The sequence below is a fragment of the Triticum aestivum genome, chromosome 1B (assembly GCF_018294505.1).
Source record: "Triticum aestivum cultivar Chinese Spring chromosome 1B, IWGSC CS RefSeq v2.1, whole genome shotgun sequence".
Taxonomy (NCBI): Eukaryota; Viridiplantae; Streptophyta; class Magnoliopsida; order Poales; family Poaceae; genus Triticum; species Triticum aestivum.
The window spans coordinates 692,242,196-692,261,279 of NC_057795.1; the positions used below are offsets into that span (position 1 = coordinate 692,242,196).

General features: G+C 42.0%; 1 long non-coding RNA gene across 1 annotated transcript; it reads right to left on the bottom strand.

Moving 5' to 3' along the window:
* Positions 1–17,463: 17,463 nt before the first annotated feature.
* Positions 17,464–18,886, bottom strand: LOC123101626 (uncharacterized). The gene is made up of 2 exons (XR_006448599.1): positions 18,313–18,886; positions 17,464–17,976 (listed from the first exon to the last, which is right to left on the bottom strand). It is a non-coding gene; the product is annotated as an uncharacterized lncRNA (long non-coding RNA).
* Positions 18,887–19,084: the final 198 nt, after the last annotated feature.

Below are 19,084 nucleotides of genomic sequence, written 5' to 3' on the forward strand. Positions count from 1 at the left end.
TCATGTCTATGCTCAACGCAAACACCAAATAACAATTATTTAGGTTTAACACCAATCTCGATGGTAGAGGGAGCATGCGATGCTTGATCACATCAACCTTGGAAACACCTACAACACATATCGTCAGTTCACCTTTAGCTAGTCTTCGTTTATTCCGTAGCTTTTATTTCGAGTTACTAAAACTTAGCAACCGAACCGGTATCTAATACCCTGGTGCTACTAGGAGTACTAGTAAAGTACACATTAACATAATGTATATCCAATATACTTCTGCCGACCTTTCCAGCCTTCTCATCTACCAAGTATCTAGGGTAGTTCCGCTTCAGTGACCGTTCCCCTCATTACAGAAGCACTTAGTCTCGGGTTTGGTTTCAACCTTGGGTTTCTTCACTAGAACAGCAACTGATTTGCCATTTCATGAAGTATCCATTCTTGCCCTTGCCCTTCTTAAAACTAGTGGTTTCACTAACCATCAACAATTGATGCTCCTTCTTGATTTTTCGCGGCGTCAAACTTCGCGAATATTTCAAGGATCATCATATCTATCCCTGACATGTTATAGTTCATCACGAAGCTCTAGCAGTTTGGTGGCAATGACTTTGGAGAAACATCACTATCTCATCTGGAAGATCAACTCCCACTCGATTCAAGTGATTGTTGTACTCAGACAATCTGAGCACAAGCTCAACGATTGAGCTTTTCTTCCTTAGTTTGCAGGCTAAGAAACTCGTCGGAGGTCTTATACCTCTTGACGTGGGCACGAGCCTGAAATGCCAATTTCAGCCCTTGAAACATCTCATATGTTCCGCGATGTTTTGACATCGTCTTTGGTGCCTCAATTCTAAACCGTTTAACATTACTGAACTATCACGTAGTTATCAAAACGTGTATGTCAGATGTTCGCAACATCCACAGACGACGTTCGAGGTTCAGCACACCGAGCGGTGCATTAAGGACATAAGCCTTCTACGCATCAATGAGGAGAAACCTCGGTTTATGGACCCAGTCCACATAATTGCTACTATCAACTTTCAACTAAATTTTCTCTAGGAACATATCTAAAATAGTAGAACTAAAGCGCGAGCTACGACATAATTTGCAAAAACCTTTTGACTATGTTCAGGATAATTAAGTTCATCTTATGAACTCCCACTCAGATAGACATCCCTCTAGTCATCTAAGTGATACATGATCCGAGTCAACTAGGCCGTGTCCGATCATCACGTGAGACGGACTAGTCATCATCAGTGAACATCTTCATGTTGATCGTATCCACTATACGACTCATGTTCGACCTTTCGGTCTCTTGTGTTCTGAGGCCATGTCTGTACATGCTAGGCTTGTCAAGTCAACCTAAGTGTTTCACGTGTGTAATCTGGCTTACACCCGTTGTATGTGAACGTTAGAATCTATCACACCCGATCATCACGTGGTGCTTCGAAACAACGAACTTTCGCAACGGTGCACATTTAGGGGAAACACTTTCTTGAAATTATTATGATGGATCATCTTATTTACTACCGTTGTTCTAAGCAAATAAGATGCATAAACATGACAAACATCACATGCAATCAAATAGTGACATGATATGGCCAATATCATTTTGCTCCTTTTGATCTCCATCTTCGGGGCTCCATGATCATCATCGTCACTGCCATGACACCATGATCTCCATCATCATGATCTCCATCATCGTGTCTTCATGAAGTTGTCTCACCAACTATTACTTCTACTACTATGGCTAACGGTTTAGCAATAAAGTAAAGTAATTACATGGTGTTATTCAATGACACGCAGGTCATACAATAAATTAAGACAACTCCTATGGCTCCTGCCGGTTGTCATACTCATGGACATGCAAGTCGTGATTCCTATTACAAGAACATGAGCAATCTCATACATCACATATGTTTCATTCATCACATCCTTTTGGCCATATCACATCACAAGGCATATGCTGCAAAAACAAGTTAGACATCCTCTAATTGTTGTTGCATGTTTTTACGTGGCTTCTATAGGTTTCTAGCAAGAACTTTTCTTACCTACGTAAGAACCACAACATGATATGCCAATTGCTATTTACCCTTCATAAGGACCCTTTTCATCGAATCTGATCCGACTAAAGTGGGAGAGACTGGCACCCGCTAGCCACCTTATGCAACAAGTGCATGTCAGTCGGTGGAACCTGTCTCACGTAAGTGTACGTGTAAGGTCGGTTCGTGCCGCTTCATCCCACAATACCGTCGAAACAAGATAGGACTAGTAACGGTAAGCATATTGAACAAAATCAACGCCCACAACAACTTGTGTTCTACTCGTGCATAGAATCTACGCAATAGACCTAGCTCATGATGCCACTGTTGGGGAACGTAGCAGAAATTCAAAATTTTCTACGCATCACCAAGATCAATCTATGGAGATACTAGCAACGAGAAAGAGGGGAGTGCATCTTCATACCCTTGAAGATCGCGATGGGGAAGCGTTACAAGAACGCGGTCGGTGGAGTCGTTCACGAAGCGATTCAGATCGCGGCCGAATCCGATCTAAGCACCGAAGAACGGTGCTTCCGCGTTCAACACATGTGCAGCCCGGTGACGTCTCCCATACCTTGATCCAGCAAGGAGAGAGGGAGAGGTTGGGGAAGACTCCGTCCAGCAGCAGCACAACGGCGTGGTGGTGGTGGAGGAGCGCGGTACTCCAGCAGGCCTTCGCCAAGCACTACGAGAGACGAGGAGGGAGAGAGGTAGGGCTGCGCCTTGGGAGAGAGAGACTCATGTGTTGGGCAGCCCCAAAACCTCCACTATATATAGGTGCAAGGGGGAGGGGAGGCGCCCTAGGGTTTCCCCTGGGGGGGCGGCGGCCAGGGCAGATGGGATCTCCCCTTGACTTGGCCCCCAAGCCAGGAGGTGGGAACCCTAGATGGGGCGCCCCAAACCCCCTGGTCACGTGGGAATAGGTGAGGGGGGCGCACAGCCCCTTAGTGGGCTGGTTTGCCCCCTTCCCTTGGCCCATGAAGCCCCCACTTGTCGGGGCTCCCGAAATACCTTTCGGTCATGCTGGTCATCACCCGGTACCTCCGGAACACTTCCGGACTCCAAAACCCTTCGTCCAATATATCAATCTTCACCTCCGGACCATTCTGGAACTCCTCGTGACGTCCAAGATCTCATCCGGGACTCCGAACAACATTAGGTAACCGCATACATACCTTCCCTATAACCCTAGCATCATCGAACCTTAAGTGTGTAGACCCTACGGGTTCGGGAGACATGTAGACATGACCGAGACGTTCTCCGGCCAATAACCAACAGCGTGATTATGATACCCATGTTGGCTCCCACATGTTCCATGATGATCTCATTGGATGAACCACGATGTCGGGGATTCAAGCAATCCCGTATACAATTCCCTTTGTCAATCGGTACGTTACTTGCCTGAGATTCGATCGTCGGTATCCCAATACCTCGTTCAATCTCGTTACCGGCAAGTCACTTTACTCGTTCCATAATGCATGATCCCGTGACTAACTACTTAGTCACATTGAGCTCATTATGATGATGCATTACCGAGTGGGCCCAGAGATACCTCTCCGTCATACGGAGTGACAAATCCCAGTCTTGATTCGTGCCAACCCAACAGACACTTTCGAAGATACCTGTAGTGCACCTTTATAGCCACCCAGTTACGTTGTGACATTTGGTACACCCAAAGCATTCCTACGGTATCCGGGAGTTGCACAATCTCATGGTCTAAGGAAACGATACTTGACATTAGAAAAGCTTTAGCAAACGAACTACACGATCTTGTGCTATGCTTAGGATTGGGTCTTGTCCATCACATCATTCTCCTAATGATGTGATCCCGTTATCAATGACATCCAATGTCCATGGTCAGGAAACCATAACCATCTATTGATCAACGAGCTAGTCAACTAGAGGCTCACTAGGGACATGTTGTGGTCTATGTATTCACACATGTATCACGGTTTCCAGTTAAATACAATTATAGCATGAATAATAGACAATTATCATGAACAAGGAAATATAATAATAACCATTTTATTATTGCCTCTAGGGCATATTTCCAACAGTTTCAGGAAACACAACTGGAGGGTTTGTGAACCAGGATGATACTCCAGCTCGTGGAGGAAGCCCCACGGCCGCGGTCAGAGCTGAGAATGTTGGCCGCGGCTGTTCTCCAAGAGGCGGCCCCCGGCGAGCTCGATCTACGTCTTATCCCACCATCTATCGCACGATGTGGTGCGCCATGTTGTGGCAAGATTTTTGCTCTGAAGTACTAGGTGCCCCCGCGCGCCGGCGGCAGCAACTTTTGCGGTGGTGGCGACTGCCGCCGTGCTGGGCGGAGCTCTGCCTGGTGGACGGGGGGTTGGGGATTCTGTTTCTGAAACAGATTGATTATTGCAGGAAATAATGACCTGGTCAGTTGCGGGACGATGGTTGCATCCGACGGCTGTTAGGTGCCTAATCCAACGGCTCTCCGGGCGGCAGATGTTTCTAACACATCCACCGGAGAACGCGTAGCGGCGCCCCTCTGATAATTGATTCATATGGCAATTTAATTTTCTTCCTAGGAAAGTGTTCCATGCCTTTCCTTAACAGAAATTGGAATCTAATGTTTCCTTTTTTCATATCAATACGTTCTAAGGAAAGGTCTACCGAGAATAATAGAACATGTAGGATTGCAATCTATATCAAGAACAATGAAATCTATGGGCACATAATTCCTATTTGCAACAATAAGAACATCATTAATCCTTCCCATTGGTTTCTTTATAGTGGAATCCGCAAGATGCAAATTTAAAGAACAATCATCAAATTCACGAAAACCTAACACATCACACAAAGTTTTTGGAATCGTGAAAACACTAGCACCCAAATCACACAAAGCATAACATTCATAATCTTTAATCTTAATCATAATAGTAGGTTCCCACTCATCATAAATTTTTCTAGGGATAGAAACTTCTAATTCAAGCTTTTCTTCAAAAGATTGCATCATAGCATCAACCATATGTTTAGTAAAAGCTTTGTTTTGATTATAACCATCAGGAGAATTTAACATGGATTGCAACAAGGGAATATAATCTATTAAAGAACAATTATCATAATTAAATTCCTTGAAATCTGAAAGAGTGGGTTCATTGCTACTTAAAGTCTTGACCTCTCCAATTCCACTTTTATCAATGTTTGCATCTAGATCTAAAAACTCTGAATCATTGGGACACCTTTTAACTATAGTTGACAAATCTCCAGTCCCATCTTTATCAATATTCATATTGGAAAACAAAGATTTAATAGGAGTCGCGTCAATCACTTTTAGATCTTCATCATTATTATCATGAAAACTAGAAGAACACGCTTTTACAAACCAATCTTGTTTAGCACGTATCTTAGCGGTTCTTTCTTTGCACTCAACAATGGAAATTATCATGGCCTTGAGAGACTCATTGATATCATGCTTAGGTGGGATAGATCTAAGTTTCAAAGAATCAACATCAAGAGAAATTCTATCCACGTTCCTAGCCAAATCATCAATCTTGAGAATTTGTTTTCTTCAATCAAAGCATTAAAATTCTTTTGCAAACTAATAAATTCTTTAACATTATTCTCAAAATCAGAGGGCATCTTATTAAAATTTCCATAAGAATTGTTGTAGGAGTTTCCATAATAATTAAAGGAATTACTAGGAAACAGCCTACGATTAAAATTGCATCTATATGCGTTGTTACCAAAATTGTTCCTACCAACAAAATTCACATCCATAGGTTCATTATTATTCTCAATCAAAGTGGAAAAGGGCATATCATTAGGATCATATAAAACACTTTTATTAGCAAATAATTTCATAAGTTCATCCATCTTTCCACTTAAAACATTAATCTCTTCAATCGCATGAACTTTTTTACTAGTGGATCTTTCGGTGTGCCATTGAGAATAATTAACCATAATATTATCTAGGAGCTTAGTAGCCTCTCCTAAAGTGATTTCCATAAAAGTGCCTCCCGCGGCCGAATCTAAAAGATTTCTAGAAGCAAAATTCAATCCGGCATAAATTTTTTGTATAGTCATCTACAAATTCAAAACATGAGTAGGGCAATTACGTATCATCAATTTCATCCTCTCCCAAGATTGTGCAACATGCTCATGATCAAGTTGCTTAAAATTCATAATATCGTTCCTAAGGGAGATGATCTTAGCGGAAGGAAAATACTTAGAGATGAAAGCATCTTATACTTATTCCACGAATCAATACTATTTTTAGGCAAATATGATAACCTAGTTTTAGCACGATCTCTAAGTGAAAATGAAAATAGCTTCAATTTAACTATATCATTATCCAAACCTTTCTTCTTTTGCATATCACACAAATCAATGAAATTGTTTAGATGGAATGCGGCATCTTCAGTAGGAAGGCCAGAAAATTGATCTTTCATAACAAGATTCAGCAAAGCAGCATTTATTTCACAAGATTCAGCATTAGTAGTGGGAGCAATCGGAGTGCTAATAAAATCATTGTTGTTGGTATTGGAAAAGTCACACAATTTGGTATTATCTTGAGCCATCATGACAAAGCAAGCAATCCAACACACAAGCACACAAGAAGCAAACGAAAAAAAATAACGGAAGAGGGGCGAAGAAAAGGCAATTTTTTTGAAAAATGTTTTAGAAGTTGGGGAGAGGAAACGAGAGGCGAATGGCGAATAATGTAATGCAAGAGAGAAGAGTTTATGATGGGTACTTGGTATGGCTTGACTTGACGTAGATCTGCCCGGCAACGGCGCCAGAAATCCATCATGCTACCTCTTGAGCTCGTGTTGGTTTTTCCCTTGAAGAGGAAAGGGTGATGCAACAAAGTAGAGTAAGTGTTTCCCTCAGTTTGAGAACCAAGGTATAAATCCAGTAGGAGACAACGCACAAGTCACCAAATACCTGCACAAATGATACGTCTCCAATGTATCTATAATTTTTTATTGTTCCATGCTATTATATTACCCCTTTTGGATGTTTATGGGATTTAACTTACACATTTATATCATTTTTGGGACTAACCTACTAACCGGAGGCCCAGCACGTATTGCTGTTTTTTTGCCTATTTCAGTATTTCGAAGAAAAGGAATATCAAACGGAGTCCAAACGGAATGAAACCTTCGGGAGTGTGATTTTTGGAACGAACGTGCTCCAGAGGACTTGGAGTGCAAGTCAAGAAGCAGCCGAGGCTCCCACGAGATAGGAGGGCGCCCCCCCCCCCTATAGGGCGCGCCCCCTGCCTCGTGGGCCCCTCAGGCGTCCACCAACGTACTGCTTCCTCCTATATAAGCCTACATACCCCGAAAACATCCAGGGAGCAGACGAAACACAATTTCCACCACCGTAACCTTCTGTATCCGCGAGATCCCATCTTGGAGCCTTCACCTGCGTTCTGCCGGAGGGGGAATCTACCACGGAGTGCTTCTACATCAACATCCTTGCCCCTCCGATGATTTGTGAGTAGTTTAGCACAGACCTACTGGTCCATAGTTATTAGCTAAATGGCTTCTTCTCTCTTTTTGGATCTCAATACAATGTTCTCCCCCTCTCTTGTGGAGATCTATTCGATGTAAACTCTTTTTGCGGTGTGTTTGTCGAGATCCCATGAATTGTGGATTTATGATCAAGTTTATCTATGAATAATATTTGGACCTTCTCTGAATTCTTTTATGTGTGATTGAGTTATCTTTTCAAGTCTCTTTGAATTATCAGTTTGGTTTGGCCTACTAGATTGATCTTTCTTGCCATGGGAGAAGTGCTTAGCTTTGGGTTCAATCTTGTGATGTCCTTACCCAGTGACAGAAAGGGTTGCAAGGCACGTATTGTATTGTTGTCATCGAGGATAACAAGATGGGGTTTATATAATATTGCTTGAGTTTATCCCTCTACATCATGTCATCTTGCTTAATGCGTTACTCTGTTCTTATGAACTTAATACTCTAGATGCAGGCAGGAGTCGGTCGATGTGTGGAGTAATAGTAGTAGATGCAGGCAGGAGTCGGTCTACTTGTTACGGACGTGATGCCTATATACATGATCATGCCTAGATAATCTCATAACTATTCGCTTTTCTATCAACTGCTCGACAGCAATTTGTTCACCCACCATAATACTTACGCTATCTTGAGAGAAGCCACTAGTGAAACCTATGGCCCCCGGGTCTATCTCTTATCATTTTTGCTTCCAATCTACTTTTATTTGCATCTTTACTTTTTGCATCTATATTATAAAATACCAAAAATATATTTATCTTATCGTACTTTCTTTATTAGATCTCACTTTCGCAAGTGGCCGTGAAGGGATTGACAACCTCTTTATTGCATTGGTTGCGAGTTCTCAGTTTGTTTGTGTAGGTGCGTGGGACTTTTGATGAGCCTCCTACTGGATTGATACCTTGGTTCTCAAAAACTGAGGAAATACTACTATTGCTGCATCACCCTCTCATCTTCAAGGAAAACCAACGCAAGCTCAAGACATAGCAAGAAGGATTTCTGGCGCCGTTGCCGGGGAGGTCTTCGCTCAAGTCAAGACATACCAAGTACCCATCACAAACCCATCTCCCTCGCATTTACATTATTTGCCATTTGCCTCTCGTTTTCCTCTCCCCCACTTCACCCTTGCCGTTTTATTCGCCCTCTCTTTACCAATCTCCTCCTCTCTTTCGCTTGCCTTTTTCCATTTGCCGTGCGTTAGTTCGTCTACCTTGTCGTTATGGCTAGTCCTCCTATCCTTATTCTCACTCCCGAACAAGAAATTCTCAATTTTAAGCAAAGGGAGAAAGAAAATTTAAAAGATGCTTGGCATAGAATTTGCAATGCTCAATGTAAATCTTCTAGGAAGCTTTCCACTTCCGTTCTTCTCCGCAATTTTTATGTAGGCATTACTCCTTGGAATAGATGTGTTCTTGATATTGCTACCGGAGGTGATTTCTTGAGTAGCCCTACGTTTGATGCTTATAATGCTATGTTAGATTTGTTTGGCCCACCACCTCTTTTGGTCAATGGAACTGTTTTAACTTTAGAACATGTAATGCAACGGCTTGAGATTATTGAAAATAAAATTGCAACTATTGAGTTGATTGAAAATTTGGATAAAAGATTCATAATCACATTACCCAATTTGGATCTAGGGTTGGAGTTACTTTGAAAAATCTTAAAGAAAAAGAACCTATAGTTAATAAGAAAATAGATCTAGACTCTGCTAGAATCAGTAAAATTGAGGATATCATTACAAACTTAGGTTCCGCATTTTCCTCCATGAAAAACACTCCAAAACCCCCTACTAAAACTGCCAAGTTTATTTATGTTCCTAAAAATAAGGGTGAATCTTCTAGTAAGGGAGATGCAGATCTCAAATCCATAAGTGTTCATCCCAATTGTCTCTCTATCGTTAAGGAACCTTTTGCTACCAACGAATTTCTTGAATTTTCGCCTAATGGTTTAGCCATTGATAAAAAGGGAGAAACCCCTAGAGACCACAAGTGCTCAATCGATGAATTTAGTGCCAAAGATGGCACTCGTTAGATCTATCTTCGCTTTTATGCCTAGCTAGGGGCGTTAAACGATAGCTCTAGTTGGGAGGCAACCCAATTTTCTTTATGTTTTTTGTTTTTGCTCCTGTTTAGTAATAAATCTTGCATCTACCTTATGTTTAGATGTATTTTTATCTTTTAATTAGTGTTTGTGCCAAGTAGAACCTATAGGATAACCTATGATGATAGTTGATTTGATTCTGCTGAAAAACAGAAACTTTGCGCGCATGCATATAATTTTGTTAAATCACAGGAACATCCTTTTGCGTTGATTCTTTTTTCTCCTGATCAATAAACAAAATTTCCAGGACTTCCTATTTTGGTAGGATTTTTAGAGTTCTAGAAGTTTGCATTAGTTACAGATTTCTACAGACTATTCTTTTTTTGACAGATTCTGTTTTTCGTGTGTTGTTTGCTTATTTTGATGCATCTATGGCCAATAAAATAGTTTATAAACCATAGAGAAGTTGCAATATAATAGGTTTAACACCAAAATAAATAAATAATGAGTTCATTACAGTACCTTATGTGGTGGTTTTCTTTTCTTTCACTAACGGAGCTTATAAGATTTCCTGTTGAGTTTTGTGTTGTGAAGTTTTCAAGTTTTGGGTAAAGGTTTTATGGACTATGGAATAAGGAGTGACAAGAGCCTAAGCTTGGGGATGCCCATGGCACCCCAAGATATTCAAGAATAGCCAAAAGCCTAAGCTTGGGGATGCCCGGGAAGGCATCCCCTCTTTCGTCTTCGTTCATTGGTAACTTTACTTGGAGCTATATTTTTATTCGCCACATTATATATGTTTTGCTTGGAGCGTTGTGTATTATATTAGTCTTTGCTTTTTAGTTTAACACAATCATCCTTGCTGTACACACCTTTTGGGAGAAGCCTATTTGATTAGAATTTGCTAGAATACTCTATGTGCTTCCCTTATATCTTTTGAGCTTGATAGTTTTTGCTCAGTGCTTCACTTATATCTTTTAGAGCACGGTGGTGTCTTAATTTTGAAGAAATTTCTAGTCTCTCATGCCTCACTTATATCTTTTTGAGAGTCTTTTAGAACAGCATGGTATTTGCTATGGTTACAAAGTTGGTCCTAGAATGATGAGCATCCAAGTTGGGTATAATAAAAACTATCATAGAAAAAGAATTGGATGCTATGATCAACTTGATGCTTGATAATTGTTTTGAGATATAAAGGTAGTAATGTTAGGGTCATGCTAGTGGGTAATTATGAAATTGAGAAATACTTTTGCTGAAGTTGGCAAGTCCCGTAGTATGCACGTATGGTAAAAGTTGTGTGACAAATTTGTTGCATGAGGTGCTCTTTTGATTGTCTTCCTTATGAGTGGCAGTCGGGGATGAGCGATGGTCTTTTCCTACCAATCTATCCCTCTTGGGGCATGCGTAGTAGTACTTTGCTTCGAGGGCTAAGTAGACTTTTGCAATAAGTATATGAGTTCTTTTTGACTAATGTGAGTCCATGGATATACGCACACTCATCCTTCCACTTTGCTAGCCTTTATTATTACCGCGCAACTTTCGCCGGTACCATGAACCCCTTATTTACCTTCCTTAAAACAGCCACCATACCTACCTATTATGGCATTTCCATAGCCATTCCGAGATATATTGCCATGCAACTTTCCATCGTTCCGTTTATTATGACACGTTCCATCATTGTCATATTGCTCTTTGCATGATCATGTAGTTGACATCGTATTTGTGGCAAGGCCACTTTCATAATTTTCATACATGTCACTCTTGATTCATTGCATATCCCGGTACATCGCCGGAGGCATTGATATAGAGTCATATCTTGTTCTAGCTTTGATTTGTAATTTTTGAGTTGTAAATCAATAGAAGTGTGATGATCTTCATTATTAGAGCATTGTCTCAGTGAGGAAAGGATGATGAAGACTATGATTCCCCCACAAGTCGGGATGAGACTTCAGACTTTACAAAAATAAAAAAATGAGAAAAAAAGGCCAAAAAAGGGAAAGGCCAAAGAAAAAAAGAGAAAAAAAGGGGAAACAAAGAAAAAAATAAAATGAGAGAAAAAGAGAGAAGGGACAATGCTACTATCTCTTTTTCCACACTTGTGCTTCAAAGTAGCACCATGATCTTCATGATAGAGAGTCTCCTATGTTGTCACTTTCATATACTAAGTGGGAATTTTTCATTATAGAACTTGGCTTGTATATTCCAATGATGGGCTTCCTCAAAATGCCCTAGGTCTTCGTGAGCAAGCAAGTTGGATGCACACCCACTTAGTTTCTTTTGTTGAGCTTTCATATATTTATAGCTCTAGTGCATCCGTTGCATGGCAATCCCTACTCACTCACATTGATATCTATTAATGGGCATCTCCATATAGCCCGTTAATACGCCTAGTTGATGTGAGACTATCTTCTCCTTTTTTTGTCCTCACAACCACCACCATAATGCCATGTCCATGGCTTGCGCTCATGTATTGCGTAAGAGTTGAAAAAGCTGAAGCGCGTTAAAAAGTATGAAACAATTTCTCGGCTCGTCATCGGGGTTGTTCATGATGGGAGTATTTTGTGTAATGAAAATGAAGCATGGCCAAACTATATGATTTTGTAGGGATAAGCTTTCTTTGGCTATGTTATTTTGATAGGACATGAGTATTTGTTAGTATGCTTTGAAGCATTATTATTTTTATGTTTTATAAGCTTTTATTTTGAATCATTTGGATCTGAACATTCATGCCACAATAAAGAAAATTACATTGAGAATTATGCTAGGTAGCATTCCACATCAAAAATTTCTTTTTTATCATTTACCTACTCAAGGACGAGCAGGAATTAAGCTTGGGGATGCTTGATACGTCTACAACGTATCTATAATTTTTTATTGTTCCATGCTATTATATTACCCCTTTTTGATGTTTATGGGCTTTATTTTACACATTTATATCATTTTTGGGACTAACTTACTAACCGGAGGCCCGGCCCGTATTGCTGTTTTTTTGCCTATTTCAATATTTCAAAGAAAAGGAATATCAAACAGAGTCCAAACGGAATGAAACCTTTGGGAGCGTGATTTTTGGAGTGAACGTGATCCAGAGGACTTGGAGTGCAAGTCAAGAAGCAGCCGAGGCTCCCACGAGATAGGAGGGCGCCCCCCCCCCTATAGGGCACGCCCCCTGTCTCGTGGGCCCCTCAGGCGTCCACCGACGTACTTCTTCCTCCTATATAAGCCTACGTACCCCGAAAACATCCAGGGAGCAGACGAAACACAATTTCCACCACCGTAACCTTCTGTATCCGTGAGATCCCATCTTGGAGCCTTCGCCGGCGTTCTGCCGGAGGGGGAATCGACCACGGAGGGCTTCTACGTCAACATCCTTGCCCCTCTGATGAGTTGTGAGTAGTTTACCACAAACCTACAGGTCCATAGTTATTAGCTAGATGGCTTCTTCTCTCCTTTTGGATAGTCATTAGCTAGATGGCTTCTTCTTTCCTTTTGGATCTCAATACAATGTTCTCCCCCTCTCTTATGGAGATCTATTCGATGTAAACTCTTTTTGCGGTGTGTTTGTCGAGATCCGATGAATTGTGGGTTTATGATCAAGTTTATCTATGAATAATATTTGAATCTTCTCTGAATTCTTTTATGTGTGATTGAGTTATCTTTGCAAGTCTCTTCGAATTATCAGTTTGGTTTGGCCTACTAGATTGATCTTTCTTGCCATGGGAGAAGTGCTTAGCTTTGGGTTCAATCTTGCGATGTCCTTACCCAGTGATAGAAAGGGTTGCAAGGCACGTATTGTATTGTTGCCATCGAGGATAACAAGATGGGGTTTATAATCATATTGCTTGAGTTTATCCCTCTACATCATGTCATCTTGCTTAATGTGTTACTCTGTTCTTATGAACTTAATACTCTAGATGCAGGCAGGAGTCGGTCGATGTGTGGAGTAATAGTAGTAGATGCAGGCAAGAGTCGGTCTACTTGTTACGGACGTGATGCCTATATACATGATCATGCCTAGATAATCTCATAACTATTCGCTTTTCTATCAATTGCTCGACAGTAATTTGTTCACCCATCGTAATACTTACGCTATCTTGAGAGAGCCACTAGTGAAACCTATGGCCCCCGGGTCTATCTCTTACCATTTTTGCTTCCAATCCACTTTTATTTGCATCTTTACTTTTTGCATCTATATTATAAAATACCAATAATATATTTATCTTATCATAATATCTTTATTAGATCTCACTTTCGCAAGTGGCCGTAAAGGGATTGACAAATCCTTTATTGCGTTGGTTGCGAGTTCTCAGTTTGTTTGTGTAGGTGCGTGGGACTTTTGAGGAGCCTCCTACTGGATTGATACCTTGGTTCTCAAAAACTGAGGGAAATACTTACGCTACTATTGCTGCATCACCCTCTCCTCTTCGAGGAAAACCAACGCAAGCTCAAGATGTAGCAACAAACAATCAACAACTTGCACCCAACGCGATAAAGGGGTTGTCAATCCCTTCACGGTTACTTGCAAAAGTAAGATCTGATAGAGATAGATTAACGGTAAAGTAAATATGTTTGGTATTTTTGGTTTATAGATTGGAAAGTAAAGATTGCAAATTAAAGGAACGGCGACAGAAATTGGCAAGTTGACAGGAAACTAATAAGATGTTAACGAGATTCAATATAATGGAAAAGAGATCCAGGGGCCATAGGTTTCACTAGTGGCTTCTCTCAAGATAGCAAATATTACGGTGGGTGAACAAATTACTGCCGAGCAACTGATAGAATAGCGCAAAGTTACGATGATATCTAAGGCAACGATCATGAACATAGGCATCACGTCCGTGTCAAATAGACTGAAACGATTCTGCATGTACTACTGTTACTCCACACATCGACCGACTCCTGCCCGCATCTACAGTATTAAGTTCATAAAGAACAGAGTAACACATTAAATAAGATGACATGATGTAGAGGAATTAACTCAAGCAATATGATGAAAACCCCAACTTTTTATCCTCGATGGCACCAATACAATACGTGCCTTGCTGCCCATACTGTCACTGGGAAAGGACACCACAAAATTGAACCCAAAGCTAAGCACTTCTCCCATTGCAAGAAAGATCATTCTAGTAGGCCAAACTAAACCGATAATTTGAAGAGACTTGCAAAGATATCAAATCATGCATATAAAAATTTAGAGAAGACCCAAATAATATTCATAGATAATCTGATCATAAATCCACAATTCATTGGATCTCGACAAACACACTGCAAAAGAATATTACAGCGAATAGATCTCCAAGAAGATCGAGGAGAACATGGTATTGAGAATCAAAAAGAGAGAGAATAAGCCATCTAACTACTAGCTATGGACCCGAAGGTCTGTGGTAACTACTCACGCTTCATCTAGCTACTAGCTATGGTCTTCCTCTGGCAGGACACTGGAAAAGGTCCCTAGATGGGATCTCACGGGTACAAAAGGTTGCGGAGGTGGAAAAGTGGTTTCGTGACTCCCCTGGATGTTTTCAGGGTATAAGAGTATATATAAGCGAGGGAGCTAGGTCAGGAGACCCACGAGGGGGCCACGAGTTAGGGAGCGTGCCCTACCCCCCTGGGCGCGCCATCCTGCCTCGTGGCCGCCTCGTTGCGTCTCCGACTTCATCTCCAAGTCTTCTGGTTCTTTCTGGTCCAAGAAAGATCATCGCGAAAGTTTCATTCCGTTTGGACTCCTTTGGTACCTTTTATGCGAAACTCTAAAATAGGCCCAAAAAACAGAAACTGGCAATGGGCCCTCGGTTAATAGGTTAGTCCCAAAAATAACATAAAATAACATATTAATGCATATAAAACATCCAAAACAGATAATATAATAGCATGGAACAATAAAAAATTATAGATACTATCAGTGGACGGTGGCGACGTTGGAGCGGCAGCGGTGAGGCGCAGGACGGCATCGTTGAACTGGCTCGGGTATGACGCACGTCGGCGTCCTGGAGACAGCTCGGCCTCGGCTTCAACTACTAGCCGTGGAGGGTGTTACGGGTGTAGTTGTGGTGGACGATGACGTCGGGGTATCGGCTCCAGCGTGATGGAGGAGGGCGGCGGTTGATGGGTGGGATGGGGTGGCGGACGGAGGGCGTCGGGGTTTCGCGGCTGGTGGAGAGGTAGTTTTGGTGCCCATGGAGTACGAATGGGGAATCAGACAGGGTGAGGCGGGGCGAGAGGACCTAAGGGGGAACCATGTTTCGATCTGGGACGCACTTTTTTGGTTTTTTTGAATAGATGAGACGCACTTGTTTGAAATTTGGGGAAAGTACACACTTTGCACCCCTCTTAAATTTCGGACCTACTGTGCGTCGGGGTAGGACGGTAATCCCAGGTGTCCCAAATAGTGGGCGGGAGCGATTTCGGCCGAGCGCATGTGTGCTTAGGCGACCATGGTGTCTGAATGTTTTTCGGAGGCGGTTGCGTGGCGTCTAGATGAAGCTACAAACCTATCCTGGTTTAGACCTTTTGACGTTGGGCCGGTAGGTTTCACGGGTCGGAGTTAGAAAAGTAATTTCCTTCTACCAAACATTGGTCTCACGCGGTTTTGGGCGAGTAGAGGCTCTTTTGGCGATTCGTTTAAAATTTTGAAACAGAAGCATTCACGTTTAGAGTACTCCCTTCGTTTTTATTTACTCTGCATATTAGAGTTGACTGAAGTCAAATTTCATAGAGATTGACCAAGTTTATAAAAAATAATATAAGCATTTAACATAACAAGTCTATATGATGTGAAAGTATATTCAATAATAAATCTAATTTTATTGATTTGTTATTGCTTATGTTTTTTTTATAAACTTGGTCAAAGTTTATAAAGCTTGACTTTTACCAAAGCTAATACGCGGACTAAATAAAAACGGGGGGAGTACTCTTGAACTTTGAGGATTGACCTAAATAGACAACGTTTAATTTGACATTGTATGTTTGAAATCTTCATTAAATTATGCGCTTATTTTTGAAATTTTGACACTTAAAAATCCTATAACTACGAATATTTTGGAATGGAGGAGGTAAATTTGAATCTTTTTGTACACCACTATATATGCTATCATGTACAAAAGCAGAGCAAAGATTGGTGCTCACCGTTCGAGACGCCCCACCGCATTGCGAGACCGACTGTTGACGGCTAAAATCACTCTTCTAAACTTTGTTGCAATGTTTAGCATGATTTAACCTTATTTTAAAAGAAAAAATTTCACCTTTTTTCTATCTCTGCTGTCTTTCACTAACCATCGTTGACGGTAGGGTACCATTATGTATCGTCAGGGTTTCTGATTGTAGGGATGCGGCGTGCTGAACAGAGAGGAGACACCTCTCTCCTCCTCTTCAATCCCACCTCGGATCTTCTTCATTTGGGCATTATATTTGCGGATGTTGAAGCCAAAATGAAGAGCAAGGTAATCTCCATCTTTTCGTCCAACTTTTTCTGTCGAATCTTTATGTTTTCGTTGCATTTCATAACAGTAGGTAGAACCATATTAGCTCAACTTCTTGGAAATTTTGTCCATTTTGAAGTGTGGTTGTTGTGTTTGTGTAATATCTAATATGAGGTAGTAGCAGAATGTGTGGATGAATGAATGAATGGATATAATGTGTGGATGAATTGATATGCATGAAAAGATTAGGAAAACCTTTTCTTTAATGAAAAGACTCGTAAAACCGATTTTAGAAAGAAAGAAAAAAGACAAAAACCCGGCTCTATATGAGCATAATTGGTTTATGCCAACATTTGGCATTGCCAATATTTGGCAAGCCAACTTGGCAAAATAAAAAGTTGCCAAATGTTGATAACTTTTTGTGAGGTTGAGAAGAAAAGTTGGTAGGCAACTAATCACTAGCCAACATTTATCATTTGCTAAATATTGGCATGTCAACTTTTGACATCGAACCAATCATGCTCTATAAATTATGGGCAGTGATAGGCGCCGGCGCGCCGGCCCAAATTTCGGCCGGTCCGCTGCCGAGCGTACGATACAGACTTTTTTAACCGTACGATACAACTTTTCCTCTGTCTCTAAAAAGTCAACCATGCTGAAAAAAGGTAGCGACCAGAATCCACGCACTCGCCGGCCAGAATATGCGTGCTCGCCGGCCGCCCACACTTGTCCTCGGCATCTCATGCTTGCTGGTCACCTGTGCCACCGCGCCCGCCCACCCGTGTTCGCCGGCGCTCGCGTCATTGCGCTTGTCTCGGCTGTCTCTGCTCGCCATGGTTACAACTCGAACGCAGACGGGTTCCAGCTTGTGGTCACCATGGTTGCAGCATCTCCGTCGTCTCCGTCTCCGGCTCGCCGCCGTCATTGACTTGCACCGCAACCGCCATGTCCAGCAAAAACAAATCTAAAAAGCAACAAAAACTTCCAATACACGGTTGAAGCAAAAAGATTAGCTGGTTCCAGCAAAACTTGATGCTATTTCCAGCAAAAATCGAATGCAACAAAAACCTCTGGTACTCGGTTGAAGCAAATAGATTTGCCGGTTCCAACAAAACTTGATGGTGGTTCCAGCAAAAATCTCAGCAGCAAAAAGCGATAAGCCAATTGTAGCAAATGAATTAGCCAGTTCCAGCAAAAAGTAATGCTGGTTCCAGCAAAATAGCCTCAGGCAAAAAAAAAGACTAGTGCCCATTGTAGCAAAAAAAGAAAGACGGTTCCAGCAAAAATAAAGGCTGGTTCCAGCAAAAAATGTGTCACCTGTCCAGGACGCGTGCGGTCCAACATCAGGGGACACTGGTTCCAGCATCGTCATGTGCCGGTTGCAGCTCCCTAGTCCGTCGGTTCCAGCATCGTTGCCTGAGCAGGAACCGGTCGCCATCGTCACGCACCATGGTGACGTAGCGGGGTGCGCGAGCTTGCAGCGCAGTCGTCGGGCCCCTTGCTCGCAGCTCCAAGGAGCCGAGCGTGTGTGAGCAGCATGTACTTGAGCTCAACCTCATGGATCCATGGCGTATTGCGCAGGACATGAGACAGGAAAGCAAAAAACACGAACAAGCTCACCCCCTCTCATGGATCTATGATGGAAAAAACCGCGGAGAACAGATAAGGCAACAAAAACGAACTCAATTTCATGAAGATTTGGTGTGGATTCTTGAAGAGAGAGCACAAGAAGAAAGGGGAGAGAAATTGAGCAAGGGGGGTTGAAGGACGAGACGCCTGCTGTGGTCTCCAGAATATGCGAGGGGATAAGATGAAAGCGGTGAAGATAGACTTAGCTTTGTGGGTGGTGGGCCAGGACTGGGCCAGGACTGCGTAGCGACGCGAGCGTGGTGACCGGCCGAACGCTCGGCCGGCGCACCGTTTGCAAACGTTTACCTTATTATCCCATGGATTTCAAAAAAAAAAACTTATTATCCCATGGCATAGAAAATAGCACATTATTTTGTTTGTGTTGATTTGATGTTTGGGTGCAGCGCTGCCTGTTTCTGCCCGTTGGCCTCCGGCGCTGGTGGCTCCCTCCTCCCTGTTT